Here is a 7,351-nt window from a genome sequence, read left to right as displayed (position 1 = left end):
AACTCTAGAACTTGAAGATGAAGGGTTCCGACATCGCTGCCTACACTGCTAGATTTTGTGATCTGACACAACCAACCAGAGGGAATGTCTTGGCTGCTAGACCGATTACATTTGAAAGCGCCAAGGATCTGGCACAGACTCTGATCGATCATGGAATCGATCTGGATGAGGTGGCAGCAGTCTCCGAGCCACAAAAGGAGAGTGGTGGGAAGAAGAAGAATTTTCGTAACAAACGGAAGGGTCAGTCTTCGCAGGAGCCCTCCAAGAAGCAACAAACAGTGGCAGTTTACGCTGCTACTACTCCTATTGCTGCTCCCACTGTTGTTCCAACCACCCAAGCTCCTACCGGTGGCTATGCTGGAAACCTACCTCTGTGCAACAAGTGTAACTTTCATCATCACGGACCATGCCGTGAATTGAAATGCAACAACTGTGGAAAGAATGGACACACGGCTCGATACTGCAAGACACCTGTTCAACCAACCAACCAGGCTCCTGGGGCGGGCGATGGTCAAGCTTGTTGTGGATGTGGAGAGGCTGGGCACTTCAGGAGAAACTGCCCCAAGGCAACAACTGGTGGCAATACATGAAGAGTTCTGGTGATGGTCCAGGAGGAAGCAGTCACTAATCCTACCGTTGTTACGGGTACGTTCCTCCTTGACAACTCTTATGCATGCATTCTCTTCGATTCTAGTGCGGAGAGGAGTTTTGTTAGCCATGCATTCAAACATCTAATCAAATGTAAATCCCAACCTTTAACCGAAACGTTCACCGTCGAGATGGCTAACGGAAAGAAAGAGAACGCTAACGACATATTCTTAGGCTGTACTCTTACCCTAGACAATTATTCCTTTCCCATCGATCTTATGCCGGTATCCATCAAGAGTTTCGATGTCATTATCGACATGGACTGGTTGAGCTCAAATCGTGCTGATATTCTTTGTTTTGAGAAAGCTATTCGTCTCAACCTTCCCTCTGGTGAAGCCCTCACGATTTACAGAGATAAGTCTAGCTCGAACCTTCGTATTATTTCATGCATCAAGGCCCAGAAATATCTGCGGAAGGAATGCCATGCATTTCTAGCTCATGTTGTCGACGAGACACAAAAAGTTAAAGACCTCGAGAGCATCCCCGAAGTCTGCAACTTTCCTGACGTCTTCCCCGAAGACCTCCCAGAAATCCCTCCCGAGCGCCAAGTCGAGTTTCGTATCGACTTAATCCCCGGAGCTACTCCTGTAGCTAAATCTCCTTATCGTTTAGCACCGGCAGAAATGTAAGAGCTATTCAGCCAGCTCAATGAGCTAATCAGCAAGGGATTTATAAGACCGAGTTCTTCACCCTGGGGAGCTCCGATCTTATTCGTGAAAAAGAAAGATGGATCCTTTCGGATGTGCATTGACTACCGAGAGCTGAATAAGCTGACCAGCAAGAACCGTTATCCCTTACCCAGGATCGACGATCTCTTCGACCAACTTCCGGGAGCTAGCTATTTTTCGAACATAGATCTAAGATCAGGATACCATCAGTTGCGGGTTCATGAGAATGATGTGCCTAAAACAACATTCCGAACTCGCTATGGACACTACGAGTTTGTAGTAATTCCCTTTGGTCTGACCAACGCACCGGCAGTATTCATGGACCTGATGAATCGGGTGTGTTGCCCTTTCCTAGACAAGTTCGTGATCGTGTTCATTGACGACATACTTGTTTATTCGCGGAGCGAAGATGATCATAAACAACACTTGAGGCAGGTACTCGAAACATTAAGGGCAGAAAAGCTATACGCGAAATTTTCGAAGTGCGAATTCTGGATCAGGAAGGTAAATTTCCTTGGACACGTGATTAGCAAGGAAGGAATGCACGTGGAACCTTCAAAGATCAAAGCGATTGAGAATTGGTCTGCACCAAAGACACCCACAGAAATCCGGCAATTCTTGGGTCTCGTGGGCTATTATCGCAGGTTCATCCAGAACTTCTCCAGAATCGCTAAGCCTTTAACTACCCTGACACAGACAGGTGTAACCTTCAGTTGGGAAGCCAAGCAAGACACTGCATTTCAAACATTAAAGCGGGCCCTGTGCAGCGCACCTATCTTGTCCCTGCCCGAAGGGACGGAGGACTACATTGTCTACTGTGATGCATCCAATCAGGGCCTAGGCTGTGTGCTCATGCAACGAGGAAAGGTTATCGCCTACGCCTCGAGGCAGTTGAAAACGCACGAGGTCAATTACACAACTCACGATCTAGAGTTGGGAGCAGTGGTCTTCGCGTTAAAAATCTGGAGACAGTACCTCTACGGAACCAAGTGCACTATTTTCACCGACCATAAGAGCTTGCAACATATCTTTGATCAGAAGGAGTTAAACATGAGACAGCGGCGATGGGTAGAGCTGCTCAGTGACTACGAGTGCGAAATTCGCTACCATCCCGGCAAGACCAACGTGGTAGCAGATGCCCTCAGTCGGAAGGAGCATTCCGGGCGAATGGTGAAAGCATTAACGATGACTATTCATTCCCATTTATCCGCGCAAATCAGAGAGGCTCAGCTGGAAGCCTTGAAACCAGAGAAAGTGGCGGATGAAGCCTTGCGGGGAATGGACAAGAACTTTGAGATCATGGGAGACGGAGTGTACTATTTTATGAACCGAATGTGGACCCCAAAGTTCGGCGGGTACAAAGAGGTTGTCATGCATGAAGCTCACAAGACTAAATACTCCGTTCACCCAGGTTAAAATAAGATGTATCTGGATCTCAAACAACTTTATTGGTGGCCAATCATGAAATCAGAAATTGCTACCTTCATGGGTAAGTGCTTGACTTGCGCCAAGGTGAAGGTAGAGTATCAAAAGCCCTCAGGTTTACTTCAGCAGCCGGAAATACCTGAGTGGAAGTGGGAAAGGATAACCATGGATTTTATCACCAAGTTACCCAGATCTCCGAGTGGGCAAGACGCCATTTGGGTAATTGTCGATCGGCTGACAAAATCCGCCCACTTCCTGCCAATCAAGGAAAAATTCAAAATGGAGAGACTCACGCAGATCTACATCCGAGAAGTAGTTCGCCTTCATGGGGTACCTGTATCCATTATCTCCGACCGAGATAGCAGGTTCACCTCAAGATTTTGGCAATCGCTACAGAAGGCCCTTGGAACTAAGTTGGACATGAGCACGGCTTATCATCCACAGACGGATGGACAGAGTGAGAGAACAATTCAGACATTGGAAGATATGTTGAGAGCCTGTGTCATTGATTTTGGCACGTCATGGGACGCTCACCTTCCTCTAGTCGAGTTTTCCTACAACAACAGCTACCATACCAGCATCAAGTTTGCGCCGTTTGAAGCCCTCTATGGCAGTAAGTGCAGATCCCCTCTGTGCTGGGCTGAGGTGGGTGACACGCAGCTAGCCAGGGGTCAAGTCCCCGACAGTACTCTCACTGCTCCTGAAATCATCCGAGAGGCGACTGAAAAGATCGTACAAATCCGGGAACGACTGAAAGCCTCAAGAGATAGACAAAAGAGCTACGCTGATAAGAGATGAAAACCCTTAGAATTCCAGGTTGGTGACCGTATTCTTTTGAAGGTCTCACCCTGGAAAGGCATGATACGCTTCGGAAAGCGTGGAAAGCTGAATCCAAGATACATTGGATCGTTTGAGATCCTTGCTAGGATCAGTCCCATAGCATACAAACTCCAGTTACCCCGAGAGCTCAGCAACATCCATCCCATCTTCCATGTGTTGAACCTCAAGAAATGTCTGTCCGATGAGACACTTGTGATTCCTCTCGACGAGATCGAATTGGACGAGAGTCTACACTTTGTGGAAGAACCTGTTGAAATCATGGACCGGGAAGTCAAGCGTACGAAGCAGAGTCGCATCCCGATAGTGAAGGTTCGCTGGAATACCAAGCGAGGTACTGAATTCACTTGGGAGCGCGAGGATTGAATGAGGCTGAAGTACCCTCACCTCTTTCCAAATTCATGATTGTACTCTATCCTTGAATTTCGGGACGAAATTCCCTCTAACGGGGGGATGATGTGACAACCCGGAACTTCTACCTTGTACATTTTGTCAACTTTATCAATGCTAAGCTTGTTTTATTGACTTCTTGCACTGTTTAGAGTATGTTTGAGCGTTCTAAGCTTAGTACATCAAGGGACCAAGTGTTAGAATGGGTCAACTAAAGTTCCAAAACATCAATCAAGCCATAAACCCTCAAGTGAGGAGTTTACGGTCAGGACCCATGAGTTTACGGCCGTAAACTCATGGTGGTCGTAAACCCATGCTGGCCGTAAACTCTGATGGCCGTAAACTCCACCTATAAGTAGTATGTTTGGTCCATTTTCTACAGTCTTTCCTTTCTAAGGTCTGGAACTCGAAAACTCTCTCAAGAAATCATACGATTTTGCTGCAAAAACTCTCATAATGTAAGTAAATCCTTCCATCTAAGTGTTAATACTTCTCTTCTCCATGAATCATCATTGATTTCACCCATGGATTTCATCTCTGAGTCTAGATCTTCAAAGATTCTCAAGAACATCAAGAACACTTAGGTGTTTTGGGCTGAAAACACCCTTCTTTGCCTTCAAATCGTAAGTATGACTTCCTTATACTTGTTATCTAGTGTGAAACCATGATTAGCACCTTGAATTCGTCCAAGAACACTGATCAAAGTGATTTTACGGCCAAGAGCATCTCCCTTGGCCGTAAACCCTTATTAGAGGCGCAAATGGGGTCGTAACTCTTCCTAAGGCTTGGACTTAAGGCTTGAACACTTCCTTGTGGACTGTAAGGCCTTAAAAACACCCTTTTGAGCACAAATCATCATCAGTTTACGGCCGTAAATTCTTGTGGCCGTGAACTCATGGCCGTAAACTCTTGTGGCCGTGAACACCTGGCCGTAAACCCTGGTGGCCGTGAACACCTGGCCGTAAACACAATAGTGTGGCCTTAAACTTCTTAGATGCAATCCTTTGTGGTCATAACACTTCTATATGAGTGTTTCCTAGCCATAAGATGCTTCACTCACTTGATTAGTGGTGTAAACACTAATTATATTCATTTGTGTCCTTGTATTCTTATTAGGAGTTGTGTGTGCACTCAAGTAGCCACTTGGCATCTAGCATCCTATACCACTCTTTCATCCAAACTACTTACTGCAGGTGAGTTCATACCCCTACATTTTCCATGTTTTTAATGTTTTCAGGGGGGAGTACAAGCTAAACACGAATGCTTTCAATAACATAAAACTTATGCAATTCTCATACTTTAACCCTTTTGTACTGTGTTGAGCATAAGGGACGTTTTCACTAAAATTGCATAGTTTTCTGGACACGTTATTCACTACATTACACATGCAAACTATAATCAGTATAGTTTGGGATTTTATGAACATAACAAGTACATAAACTTTCACTACTAAACATATGCACTAAGACAGAAATAGTTTATAGTTTACATCACTACTTTATCATGGTATTCATAAATGTAATTATTACTACATACGGTATACATACGGATTTTCACTATGGTAGAACGCTATTACACTACATGTAAACTAGATTGTACGACACTGTGAGGCGCTACTTCAATACTGTACCCTTAGGTGTACAGGGATAAATCCTTTCATAGTATAACCAGAGTCTCCTGGAGGGAGAGCGTGAGATTTGTGAATAGATCTATTCAGGACTGACAATCCCACACCTAAACTGCTAGCTACTAGGTTGGCGGGCACGCCTGGGGTGTACAGATGTCATTTAACTCGACGCCTGAAGAACGTTGTAAAGGTCTCTAGTCATATCAAGTATGGTTATACGACTCACAATATGTAAAAATCACTCTTAGTTTACAAACTGTCACTCTTCAACAGTTTTATTTATACTAAATAGAACTAATACACACTACAACCGGAGAACTTTCAGGGTTTTCAAACTGAACTGAACATACAATGGTTTCACGTAAGAAATACTTGTACATCATGATTAGCATTAGCTAGTCACATGATGTATTATTTTCGCACATCACTATAGTTTTCAGTAACAAACATTCATGGTTTTATACAGAATTGAAAACACTACATTCTCATTAAAGAAAATATCGGATTTTCTTGAAACTATACAAACACTTTTACAAGCTCATCAACAAGTTTTCATTACAAACTACCGCTTATGAACTCACCAGCTTTATGCTGATATTCTTTCAAACTGCTTGTAATCTCAGGAAATCAGTAGACAGGTACCTGCTGGATTTTTGAGAAGCTGGAGCAATAAGAGTTTTATGTTCATATTTTACAAACTATTTGATGTAATTCAAACAAGTTTCGGACAAAGTTTCAAACTGATGTAAACATTTTTCCTTTAAATATTCACTGTAATGGTTGTGTTGCTATGATTGCTACTATACATTGGTTGTGATGCTATACATGACGTACTCCACCCCAGAACGTTTGTAACATCCGGATTTCCAGGTACATTAATTATTCATTTATTTTTAGAGATTTTGGGAGAGACTCGGCGAGTTGATGCTTAGACTCGCCGATTAGAGTCACGAATTTCCATCCGGGTTAATGACCGGACTCGGCGAGTCCATACGTGGACTCAGCGAGTCCACGCTGTTTAATGAAACCCTAATTTCTCGGGTTTGGGACCTATTTAAAGGCCCTTATGGCCGTCATTTGAGGTCACCAGTCCATAGAGAGAAACCCTAGAGTGCTGGAGCGTTTTGAGAGAGAAAGGAAGCCATTCTTGACCATTGAGGTGTTGTTTAGCAAGAAGAAGGAGGTCCTAGCAAAGAGAAAGCAAATGAGGTTGCTATTCTGAGGATTTGAAGCTAAGATCATTGCATTTGAGGTATTACTTCGACCCTTCTTCTGTTTTATGAAGAATATGTGGATTTAGGGTTTCTTGAGCCCTTTTCTAGATTGATTTGATGTCCAAATAGCCCCTTCTGGTGATGAGGCTTTAGATCTGGATCCATAGAGGTCCAGAGAGCCTTACTCATCAAGCTTTATGGAGAACAATGGAGGTCATGACCTTGGGTTAAGGTATTTGGGGCTAAATCATCATATATGGTCATATGGATGTTGCATGTGCATCAAGATTGAGACTTTACGTGATTATAATGGTTGGAAAGGCCAGATCTATGGATTAGAGGAACAGATCTGACCTCAGAAGGTCGTTTGAGTGTGAGCATGGAATGTACTCGCCGAGTCCATGAGAAGACTCGACGAGTTGAGTCGGGTTGCCCCGCGACTCGCGAGCTGTGACGACCCGTGGAGTATAGGGTTGACTCAGTGAGTCAAGAGACGACCAGGGGCGAAGAGGGCAGGCGTGTACTCGCCGAGTCACCTTAGT

This window comes from Lactuca virosa, chromosome 7 (genome assembly GCF_052849685.1).
Source record: "Lactuca virosa cultivar CGN04683 chromosome 7, Lactuca_virosa_CGN04683_v6, whole genome shotgun sequence".
Taxonomy (NCBI): Eukaryota; Viridiplantae; Streptophyta; class Magnoliopsida; order Asterales; family Asteraceae; genus Lactuca; species Lactuca virosa.
Note: the sequence above shows the minus strand (reverse complement) of the source record.